The following is a 17,141-nucleotide window of genomic DNA, read 5'->3' on the forward strand; positions in this document are numbered from 1 at the left end:
ATTTGATGAATAGCAGTACCAGATCCCTCGAGCACAAAACATCGAAGCAGACGGCCTCACCGAATTAGCGGCAACTACTAAAAACATAACCGGAGAAGGAAACGTGGTCACCCTCCTCCACTCATCGACTGATCAAATCGAGGTAAGGACTATAAACCTAACTTGGGATTGGTGCAACCGTATTGTTACGTACTTGCAGGAGGGTGTGCTCCCAGACGATAAAAAAGAAGCCAAGAAGCTTCGAATGCAAGCGGCCAGGTACAACATCATAGACAACGACCTATACAAAAGGACGTATGGCGGCCCCCTAGCCAAATGTTTAGGCCCAAATAAGACGCCACACATTCTAGAAGAAGTCCACGAAGGTCACTGCGGAGCTCTTTTCGGTAATCAGGCTCTGGTCAGATGTCTCATACGGGCAGGCTATTACTGGCCCACCGTGAAAAAAAGAGGCCGCTGACTTTGTAAGAAAATGCGAGCAATGCCAAAATACGCCCCTATGATTCATCAAGCGGGCGAGCAACTCCACTTAGTCACCTCACCTGGGCCTTTCAACAAGAGGGGGATGGACATAGTCGGCCCCCTCCCAGCAGGTCGAAGTAATGTGCGATTTTTTTTGTCTTTAACTGACTGTTTTCCTAAGTGGGTAGAAGTAGGAGCATTCGCCCAGATACGCGAGCAAGAAGTAATCGCCTTCATATGGAAGAACATTGTGTGCCGCTTCGGCCTCCCTAAAGAAATCAGTTGTGACAACGGACCCTAATTCACCAGGAAAACGATCGCTGAGTTCTTCGAGAAATGACATATAAAAAGAATACTCTCCACTCCGTACCATCCCGTGGGTAATGGGCAAGTAGAGTCCTCTAATAAATCAATACAGAACATCATGAAGAAAAAGCTCGAGAACACCAAGGCACTTTGGCCTAAAATACTGTTAGAAGTGCTATGGGCATACCGCACAACGCCAAAAACGAGCAAAGGAGAGACACCCTACTCATTAGTCTATGGGGCTGATGCAGTAATACTAGTCGAGGTCAGGGAACCAAGTCTGAGATACTCCCATGAAAGCGGGCTGAGGAATGACGAAAGTAGAAGGAAAGACCTCGACGAAGCCGAAGAACGAAGAGATATGGCCCACATAAGGATGATCGCCCAAAACAACAGGCAGAACGCTACTACAACAAAAAAGCCAAAATCAGACCACTCAAAATCGGGGACTACATAAGCAAAGACCAACGAAAGGGCAAGCTGGGAATGAATTGGGACAACCCGTATAAAATCACGGCAGTAACAAACAAAGGGTCATTTCAACTAGAAACGATGGAAGGAAAACTACTACCAAACAACTGGAACATTGCCCACCTCAAGTACATTAACTTCTAAGGAAAAATGTTCTCCAAGCCGCACTCTTTTTCCCTCACCTGAGTTTTGTCCCAATTGAGTATTCTCGGGAAGGTTTTTAATGAGGCGACAAGGAGGACATTTCAAGCTAAAAAATATGAATAGATGAGGATGCAGACTGATCAGTTCACTGCCCAACCTCTCAACACTTCTCCAGGTCGGCCAATGAAGGGACTAGATAGTCTGGGACTGGAATGCCAGCCCGGAAAACATGTAAATTCCTCCAATTTATATAAGCAAAACACACAAGTACTTGAAGTTCGCCCATGTTTTTGTTGAAACAACGCTGCATCAATTAATTAAAGTAACATTCGACCTCGCTCGAATTAACTTACATTCAACCTCGTTTGAATTAATTAAAGTGACATTCGACCTCGCTCGAATTAGCTTACATTCGACCTCGTTCGAATTAATTAAAGTAACATTCGACCTTGCTCGAACTAGCTTACATTCGACCTCGTTCGAATTAATTAAAGTGACATTCAACCTCGCTCGAATTAACTTACATTCGCCCTCGTTCGAATTAATTAAAGTGACATTCGACCTCGTTCGAATTAACTTACATTCGACCTCGTTCGAATTTATCAAGGTGACATTCAGCCTCGTTCGAATTAATTAGTCATATTCGATCTCGTTCGAATTAGTCCACACTCGACCGAGTTCGAGTCAACATCTACCAGCCCGGCCACGACTAAATCCAAAAATTCCTATAGTCAAAGCGACCAAATGATAAAAACATACAAGATTAAACAGAGAAGATTCAGAAACAAACATCAAAAATAACATTAAACATTCAAAATATATTTATACAAGGGCTGAAGAGACGCCCGCAAAAGCGAATACAAAATTACAAGGGCATAATTATCCAGTAGCACTGTCTCCACCATCGCCCTCACTATCAGAGTATGCGTCCTCATACCAAGCACCCTGCTCAATCCCGTCCAACTCCTCTACGCCATCACTAGGCCCCGGTGTAGCAGGGTTATAACCACATGCGATCTGAGCACACGCGCCTTAGCACGAGCATCCTCAAATCAGCCTCAGGAACTCTCCCCGCCATCATCAAATTCTCGAATATGTCCAGCTGGGCCTTGGCGTGGATCCACTTCTCGTACAAGTTCTGTGGAACATCGGGGTAAGCAGAAGTGTTAGAGGAGGATGGTCGAGCAAACAACTATGTCTTCTCGGCCTCAAAAGCAGCAATCTGATCATCGAGGTTCGAGACCTCTCTCTCCAGCCCCCCAATCCGCTCATCAAGCAGTGCCTCCTTGAGAGTGGTCGTCTCCATATCATTCACCCGTTCAGACCGGAGGACGCTGATCTAATCTTCCAATGCTGCCACCTTTGCCGAAGCCACCAACCGAGCTGACTCAGCCTTCTCCAATTCTGTCGTCTTCTCAACGACTTCATCACTCAAGGAATCAGCCCTTATCGTACACTGCTCGAGCTCGGCCCGCAAAGATACAACTTGGGTGTAAAGATCCGCGCAGTCAGCCTCAACTCCCTTCCTCACTTCGAGCTCTTCTTCTTTGTCCCTAAGCGCCCCCTCGAGCTCACTGCATTTCTAATGACCTTCGTAAGCTAATCATATTTTTGCTTTAGCTCGTCTCTGATAGCTTGGAAATTCCCACTCACACCAAACCGCCTGCAGATCTCGTGATGCTTGTTGCGGTACTCGCGGTATTTCATTTCCATTTTCTTGAAAGTAGCTTTGCGGCTCTCCTCTCGGCAAGCACTCTCAATCTCCAAGAAGATGGTCTATAAAAAACAACAGAAAAGAGAGTCAATCTAAAAAGAGAAAGGAGAGAAGGAAAAGATGCAAGGCATAGAAACTAGGAAGATCGGAAAACTTACCCTCAAGGCAAGGCCGACTATGCCCGACGACATGGCGACATCATTGAACGTCGCCAAGGTCCTGCTTCCGCATTAGAACAGAGGGGACCCAAGGAGGGGACTATGTCCTCCGTGTTCACCAAAAGGTCACTGTCCATAGGGATCGCGATGGTATGAGAAGACCCCTCCAACCTCACCTCCACCCGAGTGAATCCTTCATTGTACCTCCGCACCTCCTCGGGGTTAACATCAGAACCGATTTCATAACCGTCCTCGACAACGCCCTTTGCTCTCTCCTCGACCGACGAAGGAACGCCGACCGGCCTCGAGGACAATGACTCGTTCATTAGCACGACAACAGCATCCTCAAATGGCCCTCCAACTTCCACCACAACCTCGGGCAAAGAACCATCTTCTACAACCCCGGCAGACACCGAAGCTGTAGTTGGTAGATCTATATCGCCCTCTAACGCAGCGGTGGTTAGCTCACGGTCGTCCCTTGTAGATTCCGCAGCTCTAACTGCCCCGCCGCCGACATCCACTCTCCTCCTCTTGAGCGGAACCGATTCCTCCTCGCTCGATGATGACTCATCGATCAAATCTAGCACGGTCGGGACCAGAGTCTCTGTTGATTGGGTCGTTGATGGCTGACTGGGTCCGCACGAAACCGAGGGCTAAGAAGAAGTGGTCGACGGAGCGGACTGATCCACAGACGTAGCATGGGAAGACCCCGTCACAGCACCAGATAGGTGGAAAGGGTGGAGTAGGAGCCCTTGTCCTCCTAGATGCTCTTCGACCTAATGACAAAAGAAGGATTAAGACAACCCCTACGATACAAAAGAGGAAAGGACAACCTAAAGGCCGAAGCAACAAATATTCAAGCAAGCAACTCACTAGTCATTGAGGACTTGGGCCTAAATTTCTTGTGTAAAGCCGGCCATTCACTGATCCCCACCGTATGGGGCAAGATCTGACGGACTCAGTCGTGAATGTCTGCAACCAATGGAGGGGGCTCTTTCTCGGCTGAACAAAAAAAAGAACATAAAATGGAATAATTACGCTACCACCAAAATAAGCGAAATGAATAGTTGGTGGAGGTACTTAAGAGCTTAGTTCCTCGCTTCGGGAAATTGTTTAGTGTTTGCCACTACGTCCTCAATTTTGACGTAGAAAAAGTTAAACCAAAACCGACGATTGGCCTTATCGTCCATCTTCACCACCAAAATTTTGCCTCCACTGTGACGAAGGTGTAACATCGTCCCCCTATGGAAACTAGGCGCGTAAAGATGCAGTAGACTGTGAATAGAGATCCCGCGGCTAGCCAGTTCCGCGTACTTTTTTAACATAAGGATAAACTTGTAGATGTAAGGGGAAAGCTAGGCTGGGCAGACGCCGTAGTAACGGCAGAACTCCTCCGCCAATGAGGAAAGGGAATCGAATAGCTCACAAGGAACAGATATGCGTAGAATGCGCAATATCCAGGGCGGTGAACATGTACTACATCACGGCCAGCCGGGACCAGGCCGATGTGGGCCGGGATTCTGAATTTGGCCTTAAAATCAGCAAGGACAGCAGCGTGCATTTCAGATTCTACGTGCTTAGGATCGTCCTCGGGCCGCTTTGAGAAGTTCGACCTAGCCTTCTCCTTGCGAGGGATTATCTCATCTACGGTGGGAAAGCTCTCATCCTCTGCAACAATGGCAGCCCCATCGTCATGAGAGGGATTGCTCACCTCCAATAGAATCGGGTCAGAGGTCCCTCCGTGAGTAGAAGATGCATTAACCATTTTTGGTTGTTTATTTGAGAGAAATATGAACACAGAAGGGGTAAGAGCAGCATAAATTACGAGAACCAAAGAGAACTGAGCTATGAAGATGGAGACTACGAAATCAAGAACAAAGGAGAAGAAGAAAGATATAGAGGTTCTGGTGCTTGGAAACACAAAGGATCAAGTAGAAGGTTTCTATCCCTATTTATAAGAAATTTAGGCACCTTAATCGAAAATGCCAATCATCAATGCACAAATATCGAAACGGTAGGGGCGTGGGATATGACGTAACGCATCGGAAAAATGCATAATAATGACGCATGATGTAATGAAGTCATTCTGAACCGATGTAACGGTAAAGTTTTGGCTCACGAAGCGCCACGTTATCACCTCGCCATGATTGTTACTGCTCGACCTCCCCACCTAAAATCTTTCAACTACGACTAGCAAAGTTCGCTCATCCAGGCCGTCTGAGGGACGACCTCGATAAGCGGAAGGACTAACTGTAAGGGTCAAAATCCGACTAAGGATATTCGGTACGAAGAGGTGCTATTAGAAGTAGTTTAGCCGAGGTCGGCTAATGACTGATGGATTCACCGCCGATCAGTCAATCACGGCCGAGGTCAAATACCAAGAGTAACAATAACCGCTAGTTTTATAATGGGATATATAGGAGAATATTCCACTGCATATTCTCTATACTTGTACTTTTAGGTTTGATTAGGGGCATCTCCCATATAAATAGGAAGGGAGAGAAGGTGAAAAGGGGGCATTAGTATTCTGATAAGAACTCTCTTGAAAAGTTGACTCTCTAGATAAATACAAACACTATCTTTCTAAAGAGATTCGATTCGTTGTTTATTCTACACTTTTCACATCAGATCCGAGAAAGTCTCCAATATTCCCATAGTTATTTGTCATACATCATTGTTAGAAAGAAGAATCATGAACTCATTCAATATTGGGTGAGTCATTCTCCTTATTTACATTTAGTGCCATTTATTGTTATTTAATGCTTGTTATTTTCATCCCACTAATGACCTTGAACATTTAATACATATTGCATTAAATCTATTCCGACACTGTCCTACACAATCCCCGTAGGCCGATTTTAGATCTGAAGTTATTATTTTTAACTAGATTTTTTTTTTTGGTAAATAAAGACTTTTATTTAAAACATAGTGCTTAATAGTCATTACAACATGAGATTTGCCTAGGTCACGAGGTGCCTATTCCATCTCTATCATAAACAGAAATAGCAAAAGCGGGGGGATAATAATACAACATTAAATTAACAAAAGTGTCCAAACTGCATCCATTCTTAGCTAATGTATCCGCTACTCCATTAGCTTCTCTTAATGCATGCTTCAAAGTTAGCGTACCCGCCTCAGTTAATAGGAACCTGCAGTCATCAATAATATTTTGATAAAGACAGTTATCATTATTTATCAAGTTGGTTAGTTCTTGACAGTTCGTTTCGATGACTAGAGGAGTTAGCCTTTTTTGGATGGCTAGTTTTAGACCCTTTAATAGAGACATGGTTTCCATTTGGATTTTTTTTAAACTAGGATTAATTCCTTATCTTTTTAATTAATTAGTTTAACCAAAGGTTCATATTTTTTGGTTAAACATATATGTCTCAACAAGTATTAATATTATTGTGTAGAGGGTGAGAGTCTAATCCATACACGATTTACAACCCTCAAGAAATGCAAAGAAAAACATTTCCAAAATTACGTAATCAAATCATAAATCCTGCTCACAATTAAACTCCTAGAAATGAAAGAAAAACCAAGGGCTTTCACTAAAAATTGATGAAAAACACAACTGGTATTTTACTCTTGTCCAAACCAGGAACTCAGAAAAAATACAACTTTGGCAGCCCACAAGATTACCAGATCAAAACCACTAGCTAGCAAAATAAGAGTATATATTCCTCTTTCTCTCCCTACGATCTAGGCTTTTAATTTGGCAGCTAGTATTTTGGTTTTTAGCTCCCTTTCTTAGGCTGAGGATTAACTGCTACAGTAATAATTTATACAAGTGAAAGGTACAATTCTAATATACCAAAACATCAAAAGAAAGAGAGCCCCTTCTGTTGAAAATGTACTGACTGTCACGTTGCCCTTTTATGACAAACACTTACCTAACTGTATATTAATTGACTAGACTACTTGTTTACCCGTAAAACGTTAAAATTGAATTTGTAACATGATTTATAGACACGTAAATTAATTTGATCGAGAAATATGAAATAAATAAGAAGAGAAATAAGATTATAAAAATAAACTTAAAGAAAATACGAGTCTCGCTGTGAATTTAGCTTTTTCGGAGACAAGAACGATATTAAGAACAAATTAAAAGAAAAGTGTTATAAAATGACAGGAGTCCATTACTCAAATGGTCACTCAACTATCCCAAATTATCTCCTAAAGTCACTTTACTTTCGTTTGTAACAACAAAGTCACTGAACTATGCTTATTGCACTCAGAAGGTCACTCAACTACATTTTTCGAATTTTGCATCGCCAAATACCTATTTTACCCTCTAAATTATAAACATTTATCTTCTTTTTATTTTTTTTAAAACTTTTTAATACTATAATTTTCCCTTTTTAATTTATATTATGGACTTACCTATAGAATAATAAATATTATTTATAAATTAAAAAAATAGAAAGTATTTAAGCATATATATAATACCGGAATAACAAAATAATGAGCATAGCAAAAAAAATTAATTAGAATAATTGTTAGTAATAATAATTTTAGTATTAACAACAAAAAATCAAAATATATTTACACAATTCAGAATGAAAGAAAATAAATATTGAAAAATATATATTCAAAGCACCTAATATAAAAATAATTATTTAAATAAAGGTATTTTTATAATATACTATATTCTTGAAAAATATGCTCAATTGTATTATTATGTTTCTACCAACTTTCCGACGATACAAAGGTATATCACCGGAAAGCAGGGGGACTATCTGTATAGGGTAAAATATGTTATGTTAAGTCGTGCATAGAATATATATAATATAATTGAGCATAATTTTCAAGAAAATATAATGTATATTATAAAATTACTTTTATTTAAATAATTATTTTTATATTACGTGCATGGAATATATATTTTACAACCTTTATTTTCTTTCATTTAAATCGTGTAAATAAATTTTTGAATTTTTGTTCTTTATAATATTATTATTAGAAATAAAATATTCTAATTAATTCTTTTAATATGCTCATTATTTTGTTATTCCAGCATTATAGATGCTTAAATACTTTTTATTTTTTTTTAATTTATAAATAATATTTATTTATTCTATAGCTAAGTCCATAATATAAATTAAAAAAAAGGAAAATCATAATATTAAAAAGTTATAAAAAAAATAAAAGAAGATAAATATCTATAATTTAGAGGGTAAAATAGATATTTGGCAACCCAAAATTTGGAAAATTTAGTTGAGTGACTTTCTGAGTGCAATAAGCATAGTTCAATGACTTTCTTGTTACAAACGAAAGAAAAGTGACTTTAGGAGATGAGATAGTTCAATGACCATTTGAGTAATTGACTCAAAATGACAACTGATTTTAACTTTTGTGGGTAGAACGTTTCGTGTCGTACATTGGATATTAATTCTCCTATTTATAGCTCTATTTAGGGAGAAAAGATTGTTAGGACCGAAAAAAGTCAGGTGTCATGCGGAAGCTAGTAACGCAAACCTTGAACGACGATAAATCAGACAACAAAAAGAGAAATATACCAAAGAGATACAAACATTTAACGTGGTTTGGCCAATTAACCTACATCCACGGCGGAGATGAGCAATCCACTATAATAAAAGAGAGTACACAATATCGAGAGAACAACTTCACGAAGAGGCAAACACAAGTGACACACTAACACTTGACCCGTAAAGTTATCCCCCTAAACACGACTCTCAAGCCCCTTATGGATACATTGTGGATGCTCCTGAATGAGAAGGGAGGATCCTCAATTTATAAAAGACCAAACCTTTTCCTACAAGAAAAAGGACTAGCCAAATATGGAAGAATTATATTTTCCTTCTAGGAAAAGAAAAACCCAATTGTAGTAAATATGTTATCCTTTCCTTCATGAGATAGGAAAATCAATTATGGTAAGAAAATCTGGACAAACACCTAATAAAGATTCCCAAATCAAGCTCCGCTTGAATGAATAATCACTCCCGACGTATGTGAGGAATCAATAACCAAGGTTTTAAAGGTGGGATTAGGGATAACGAAACCTTGGGTGCGATCTAAGTGAGCTGTAATTAAAGCCAGCTAGTGTAACTCGGGAGAGTATGTCCAGTAAATTATCGTAATTACTCGGGAGAGAATTATAACACGCAGAGCACTCATGATCGGTAGAGAATACTTAGGCGAAATTTTAGAAGACATAGCGGGAAGGATTCCGACAATTGGAGAAATCATAACTCTAGACCTCCTTAATCTTTTCTCCAACCTATAGTATCTTTAGTGTTAATTTATTATTTTAATTTGTTAGTTAGATAGTTAAACACAAGAATCTTAATATCTATAAGTTAGGAATTGTTCAAGCTTGTATTCTTGGTGATAGTGAACAACTGTAGCTAAGCCTTAGTTCTTTGTGGGATTCGACTCCGGACTTGTAAATCGGATTATATTTTCAACGACCGCTTTGACTTTTTTATAAAGCATAGTTGGGCGTGATCAGTCACTAACCAATTTACCGCATACACTACTTCCATGTGATAGGAACCAATAACTTAAATTAAAATTACCAATAAGGGTTGTCACAGTTAGATGTCTCGAATTTGAATTTTGAGGAAGACATTGTTAGGGGACGCACAATTTATCCCTAAATGGGATTTTCATGCGCGAATTTAGTCTAATCTGTCCCAATGCGGTATTGGACGCATAAAACCAAAAAAAAAAAAAACTTAAAAATAATGAAAAAAAATAAGAGAGAGGGAGAGAGAGAGAGAGAAAGAGAGAGTACACATGCTTGGTAGAAAGACTAGCTAGTACAGTCCAGTTCAGTTAAATGATACAATGAAAAGGTTCTTTTGGTTTACTTTTTCACTTCACTTTTCTTCTGAAATCTTCGGTATTAGCGTTTAGTGTGTCTTTTTTTACGCTGATTTCAGAAATTTTGAGTTTTGAGCCTTAGAAAAATTCATTTGTCCAAGTGTCTCCTCACTGGTTTTTTCTGATAGAAAATTGAGACGAAAGTGCAAAGAAAATCATACTAATAATTTATGCTTGTGTTAAACAGAAACACCATAAGCAGACGAGTTTTATGAGACTCTTTATGACTATACTGGCTGCAAAGTCTAAAATATGAACAGTAAATTCTGTGAATATTGATGCCCACTGCCCTCTTCTTACTTCTTAAAGATTGACACTTAGCTTGTTCTAATTTGTGCATTTGCTAAATATTTGGATTCTTTCTTTGCACTTAGAACCGGAAGAATCGGGACAATTACTTTTAATTTAGTTAGTACTATTGCTACAATTTTCCAATAATATTAATAATCTTTTTATACTATTAGATCACCAAAAGGATATTTACAAGTAACTCTCTCTTTAATGTAAAATTTTTAAGCTTAAAAATAAGACAGATTATTTGCTATAACAGATAAAGATAGCATGATGCTGCGAAACAAATATTATATTAATGATGTATATAACTTAAACTTTCACCCGCTCAAACTTTTTAATTTTCTTTATTCAGGGTTGTCATCTTTCATGCAATGAAAAATCTTGTCTTTAATTTAACTTTTGGGTTCTAATGTACAAACTATCAAAAAATAGATTAACTTCTACGTACTGTTTAATTTTACGCATGTAGAATTATGAGCCTAATAAGGTGAGTTATTCTTATATTAGATTAATTAAATTGCAATGATACCATAACATTTTTAATACACAGTCGAAATTAATCATAATTCAAGTGTAGTTTCTTTTTCGGCTTTGTCATTTCGCTGGCATGTGAAATCATGTGATTAAATTCTTGTTATGTTTCATGGATATATAGTACCGCTATTCATCATTCTAATTTAGGAATACAATGGTAACTGTACTTAAGATGCGCTTTCATATCAATTCTGTCATCATTAGATTAATCAATGAAAAATAAACATACAAGAAGAAACAGATCGAATCAGCTCAAGTACTCTAAATTTGAGCCAATGGTTTTCTTGCCAATAATGTGGGATGATAAACTAGGTAGTCCACGGTTTTGAGAATTTGTATCTTAGCTTTGGAATTAATTACTGTACTCATCCATGGGCCTAATGGACAAAACGACAACAAACCTATTTGATTTATATTGAAAAAACTGTCACTTGAAAATTAAAAGGTGCAATGAACACTATCAAACCGACAACTGTTAAGCATATTCACTTGGCAGTGTCGATATTTTATACATTATCAGTATAGTTTATTGTTTAATTCGCAATAATCAATTAGTTATCATATTTTTTTAGTGACCGATTAATGCTTATCGTAAAGATTTATTTATACTTGTCTTATACGTGATCTAATCGTGTTAACTGTGGTAGAGCCATTCTTCTTCAAAGGGCTGTCAATGTACAGAAAATTATATCCTGTAAATAGGTTTTTTTTTTTTTTTTTTTTTTTTTATGTATATATTATATGTTCAGTCCCCTTGACTTCTTCGTATATATTTATCTCTTTATATTTTGACTTTTCTTAGTGAAAATTCTAGATCCGTCATTGCTTGCAAATATAATTTTCATAAAATTTAAACTCAAATAAAAGTAACATGCTATGTATTCTTGATTTTCATGAGACCGGAAGTCACCCACAAGGTGAATTTTATCTATGTTTTGTCTAAAATTAGCATTGTCTAATGATCACGCCCAACTCTAGTCCTAAAAAGGATAAGCGGTCGCTGCAAATGTAATTCGGTCTAAGAGTTCGGAGTCGAATCCCATAGAAAACTAAAGTTTCGTCATAACTGTTCAATATCACTAAGAAAGCAAGCTCGAATAATGTCTAAGTTATAAATATTAAGATTCTCATGCCTAACTAACTAACTAACAAACTAAAATAGTAAATTAATAACTAAAGATATTAAGAGTTGGAAAATAAATTAAGGAGGTCTAGAGTTATGATTTCCCCAAACGACGTCGTTTTGGGGTAGCTGGGGTGCTGGACAGGATCTGGGCCGGGTTTGGGGCGATTTGGACGGGTTTCAGGGGTTTAAATTATTGGGTCAATGAATTGCATTTAAAATTGGCCCAACAAATGCATACCCAACCAGCCAAATTTCTTTTCCTTCAATTCCTTTTCTTTTAATCCTTTTTCCTTTATTTCTTAACCTGCCTAATTAAGCTATAATTAAAACTACTACTAAAATACCAATTTAAAGGAAACCAAAATTTAAACCAAACAAAACAAATCAAAATTTTTGTGATTTTGTACCTTTGTAAAAACCCTAATTACTAATTGATCTAAAAATATAAAATTAAATCCTAAATGCCAATGCGATATTTTTTGTGTTTTTTCTGAATTATCTAACTAAACATGCGCATACAAATGCAAATACACACAAAATTACGTAATCAAATCCTAAAAAATCAAATAATAAAAGGAAAATCCTAATTTTAAGAATTCTGTAGGAGTAATTCAAGCGAGGCAAAAATCACGTGCTTACAGTTGCCCCTCTTTGCTCGGAGACACGAAAGCTTTTTGGGCAAAGATAAATGAGCAATTATGAGAGATTTTTGCCCGCTTGGCACCCCATGAGAAGCATTTTTGAAAAACGTCTGACCGAACCGTGCTTCAGAGGTTGCCTACATATCCTTGGCTATAAAGGAATTAGGTCAGTGTAGTTCTGGAAGTTTTGGTAGCTGGAACTACCAGGAGTTATGATTTCACTGCTGTTGCTGCTGCTACTGCTTGCTGACCTCCTTATTACACCAAAAGGAAAATCAAAGCTAAGCTAGCTATGCCTACCAACTATGAGTTACAAGATTCCTATCTATAAATCTCTTGAAGCTTAATCTTGAGTCTTAGCTGATTTTGCTGTGGACTCCGATCTGAATCTTGATGCTCGCAAGCTGTAGGTGCTGGTTCTTTCTTCAGCTTTATCAGAACGGGACATGCGAAGCTTGTGACTTCCGTCATATCATGTGCAGCCCGCGTCCTTCTTCATTTCAAATACTTTGAGTTCACTTCTTTTTGTTCTTTTCTTCTTTTCCTTTATTCTGGATTAAGACTCATTCTTTCGGTCATCTCGAATCATGTACCTTGAGGTAAAACCTGTTCAGACACCAAAAACAAACAAACGAACGAAATTTTTCTGCCCCAGTTTTCACTAGGAAAATTTCGTGAGTTATTTGCAACACAAATCTACGCTATTTCTTTATTGAAAGCAACAAAAGTCAGGATTGTGTATCCTTGGAAATAGGGAGTGAAGCCCTAAATTGGGAAGATTGCCAGGTTATGCTGGAAAGCTGATCGGGTTATGCCAGAAAAGAAAAAGGGTCCTCGGGTTATGCCGGGGGAGTCATCGGGTTATGCCGGAAGAAAAGAAAAAAGGTCCCTGGGTTATGCCGGGGAAGTCCACGGGTTATGCCGGGAAAGAAGAAAAAAGGTCCTCGGGTTATGCCGGGGTAGTCCACGGGTTATGACGGGATAAAAGAAAAAAGGTCCTTGGGTTATGCTAGGGAGGTCCACGGGTTATGCCGGGATAAAAGAAAAAAGGTCCTTGGGTTATGCCAGGGATAAAAAAAGGCTCCTTGGGTTATGCCAGGGAGATCCACGGGTTATGCCGGGATAAAAGAAAAAAGGTCCTTGGGTTATGCCAGGGAGGTCCACGGGTTATGCCAGGATTGAAAGAAAAGGCTCCTTGGGTTATGCCAGAGAGGTCCACGGGTTATGCCGGGCTTGAAAGAAAAAAACTCCTTGGGTTATGCCAGGGAGGTCCACGGGTTATGCCGGAATAAAAGAAAAAAGATCCTTGGGTTATGCCAGGGAGGTCCACGGGTTATGCCGGGATATCTAGGGAAAAGGGGCCCTATGCTACCATGATTTTGGTTTTTTTTTTAGTAAAGATGCAGGAAGGATTTTTTGAGGAAACTTCCCTTCGGGTTGATTATTGTTGCGAGGCTGCTTCTAGCTCTTGCGCATTTTCTTTTGATTGCACCTGCTTCTTGCATGGTTGCTTTGATTAAACCTGTTTTAACTTTTTAAGCAAAGAACAATTTGTTAGTTTGAAACGGTGGTTGATTTTGTGGCCTTGATTGTCTCAATTGCTTGGTCTCGGCCCAGTTCCCGTTGAGAACCTCTGCTGTTTGCTGGTTTTGAAGATTAATCTCTCTCTCAAACCGAAGGGCTCAACTTTTAAGTTTTTCATGACAACTCGCCCGCGTGGGGTTTCGACCCTTTCGCTTTATTCTGCCTTTAGGACCTTTGTCCTTGACTTTCTCTTCCTTTTCAATAACTTCGCTTTCAGAGCACCAACCACCATGGCCAATCGGGATTAGCTTGATGTACCCGCTGAGGCTGGGTACTTTTCTTTAGCTTTTGTTAGGCAGAGCCCTGTAAAGCCAATCTTGCCACCTTTTCTTTGTATTAGTTTCGGAAACAGAGTTAGACCGAAAGGGAAACAAAAGGCAAGAAGATGAATTTAAAGAGAAGCATCCCTTTCGGGGAGAAAAGAAGGACTTATCTGGGGTGCATGCAAGCTTCAAATAGACATGACATGCTTCTTGGACTGGATGCCCGACTCGCACAAACTTTCCAAACTTCTCATAAACTCATTGACCCGTCTTTCAGATCCAGGGAATCTTGCCAGGACTCTTTCAATGGTGGGAGATGTCTTCTTTCGGCCGACGGCGCCCTTTGCGGGTTTTCGCCAATCGACCTCTCTCATTTCTCTTCTCGCCGTCGTCCGATAGTGCTCTTTACGAGTTTTCACTAAACGGACTCTCTCATTTTCAATTTCTCTACTCACCATCGCCTTATGGTTCCCGTAGGTTTTCACCGATAAGACTCTCTCATTTTATTTCTCTCAGTTTGATCAGATTCCAACAATGAGGTTTTTCAATTCCCGCGCCTTTTCCAATTGATCGGAAGGACTTGGACAAGGTTTTTTGGGTAAAAAGAATCTTGGATGGAATTACAACTTCGGAACCGTTTTGGTGGGCTCATTACCGAGCCACTATATCATCTGCCCCAGTTTCACTTTTTGGGGAAATTGGGATTTTTGTTTTGGTGTGACTGAACCCCAAAGAGAGGCTGCCTACGTATCCTTTCGGAATCAAGTCAGACGTAGTTCAGGGAAACATTTGTTTTTGTTGTTTTTTTTCTTTTCTTTTTTTTCATCATTTTTCATCATTTTTCATTTTTTATTTTTTTTTTATTTTTTTTGTTTTCTTTTTTTCTCCTTTTTTTTGTTTCTTTTTCAATAGTACTTTCGGGTTCCAAAGAGGGTAATCAAGGAAGAGTAACCGGCTCAAAGGATTTGCGAAAGATTGGCAGTGTTTGGATAGCGGGAATGAAAGCCTTCGTCATCTCAATTGAACAAAGTCATCACCGCAGAAAGCTTAGACATAGTACCTTTTTACTGCATCCGCATTCAGAGCTGCTTCAGGATCATTTACTTCGATATCACCCAGATACAATGCTCCTCTCGGCAATATCTTTCTGATGATGTAGGGAACCTTCCAATTAGGAGCAGCTTCCTGGTGATGAGGAAGAATGCGTCTTAACACAAGTTGTCCCACTTCAAAATTCCTGGGTCGCACTTTCTTGTCGTAAGCACGGGCCATTCTTTGTTGGTACAACTGCCCGTGACAGACTGCAGCCATCCGCTTTTCATCAATTAAGGTCAACTGTTCCAGACGAGTCTTGACCCACTCACTGTCCTCAATCTCTGTTTATATCATCTGGGGTAGGTAGGAAGCCTATCCCGAAGAACTTCTCAGTGGTAGGCAGGGTAACCGCAATTTCCATACGCTGTAGTGTAGAAAGTGGGCAGATGTCTACCCCAGAACCTCCGTCTACCATGACCCTCTTCACGTAGTACCCTTCACATTTGGGCCCCTTCTGGGGGCAAGTCATTCTCAACAGGGTGATTTTCTTGAACCCTTATACGTCACCACTCTCGATGGCTTAATTGTCCCCCGCACCACATAAGCTCCCTTGGGTACATACATCTGGGTTGCCTTGTTCAGTTCAAACCTCCTGGGAGGACTCAAAGTCATCTGCTTTTCATTGCGGCCTCGAGGGACATAGAGTAACATCTTTGGAGGCGTTGCCCCTGTTCCTCTTCATTTTCTTTTCTGATTTTGGATGGGTGGTTTTTTTCTTTTTCTCCCCTTTGTTCTCGGCACCCATTTCACAAATCATTCCAATTACTGGCCCATTGTTGTGGGCGGGCAGTGGGTTATTTGTCACGTTGGGGACATCCTCATCCCTTAGCACTATCTTTCCTTGTTCTATCAAGTCTTCCACGCATCTTTTCAAAGTCCAACAGTTTTCTGTATCATGCCCCTCAGCTCCTGAGTGATAAGTGCATCGGACGCCCCTCTGATAGCAAGGTGATTCTGGGTTTTGCCTGTTTGGAGGTATGGGCTGCAGCAGACCCATTTGAACAAGCTTCGGAAACAGACTGGAGTAGGGTTCACCGATTAGTGTAAAATTTAGCCTCCTTGGTGGTTCACGAGGACGAAAGTTATTTTGTGGAGGACGGGGGTTATAGTGGTTTTGGTGAGGGGTTGGTTTTTTGAAATGGAGCTTGGTTTCTATTGGCATGTTGCTGCGGTCGTACAAAAGGTTGAGCATTCATGACCGCATACGGTTGAGGAGCATAGGCCATGTCCTGGTGAGGGTAATAATGTTGAGGGGTTCTTTCTGGGAACATGGGTCTAGGAGCGCGGTGTCTTCTTGCACCCGATGCCGCCATGGATGTTTCCTCTTTCTTCTTACCTTTTGCTACTCCTCCAGACCCGCCTTGAATGGCTAGGGAGGTTACTCTAATAGCGGACTGGCTCAGAATTCTGCCCGTTTTCAATCCATTTTCCACCATTTCACCAATTTTAATAGCTTCTGCGAACGGTTTACCCATAGCTGACATCATATTTTGGAAATAATCA

This window comes from Nicotiana attenuata, chromosome 12 (genome assembly GCF_001879085.1).
Source record: "Nicotiana attenuata strain UT chromosome 12, NIATTr2, whole genome shotgun sequence".
In the NCBI taxonomy this organism is placed as follows: Eukaryota; Viridiplantae; Streptophyta; class Magnoliopsida; order Solanales; family Solanaceae; genus Nicotiana; species Nicotiana attenuata.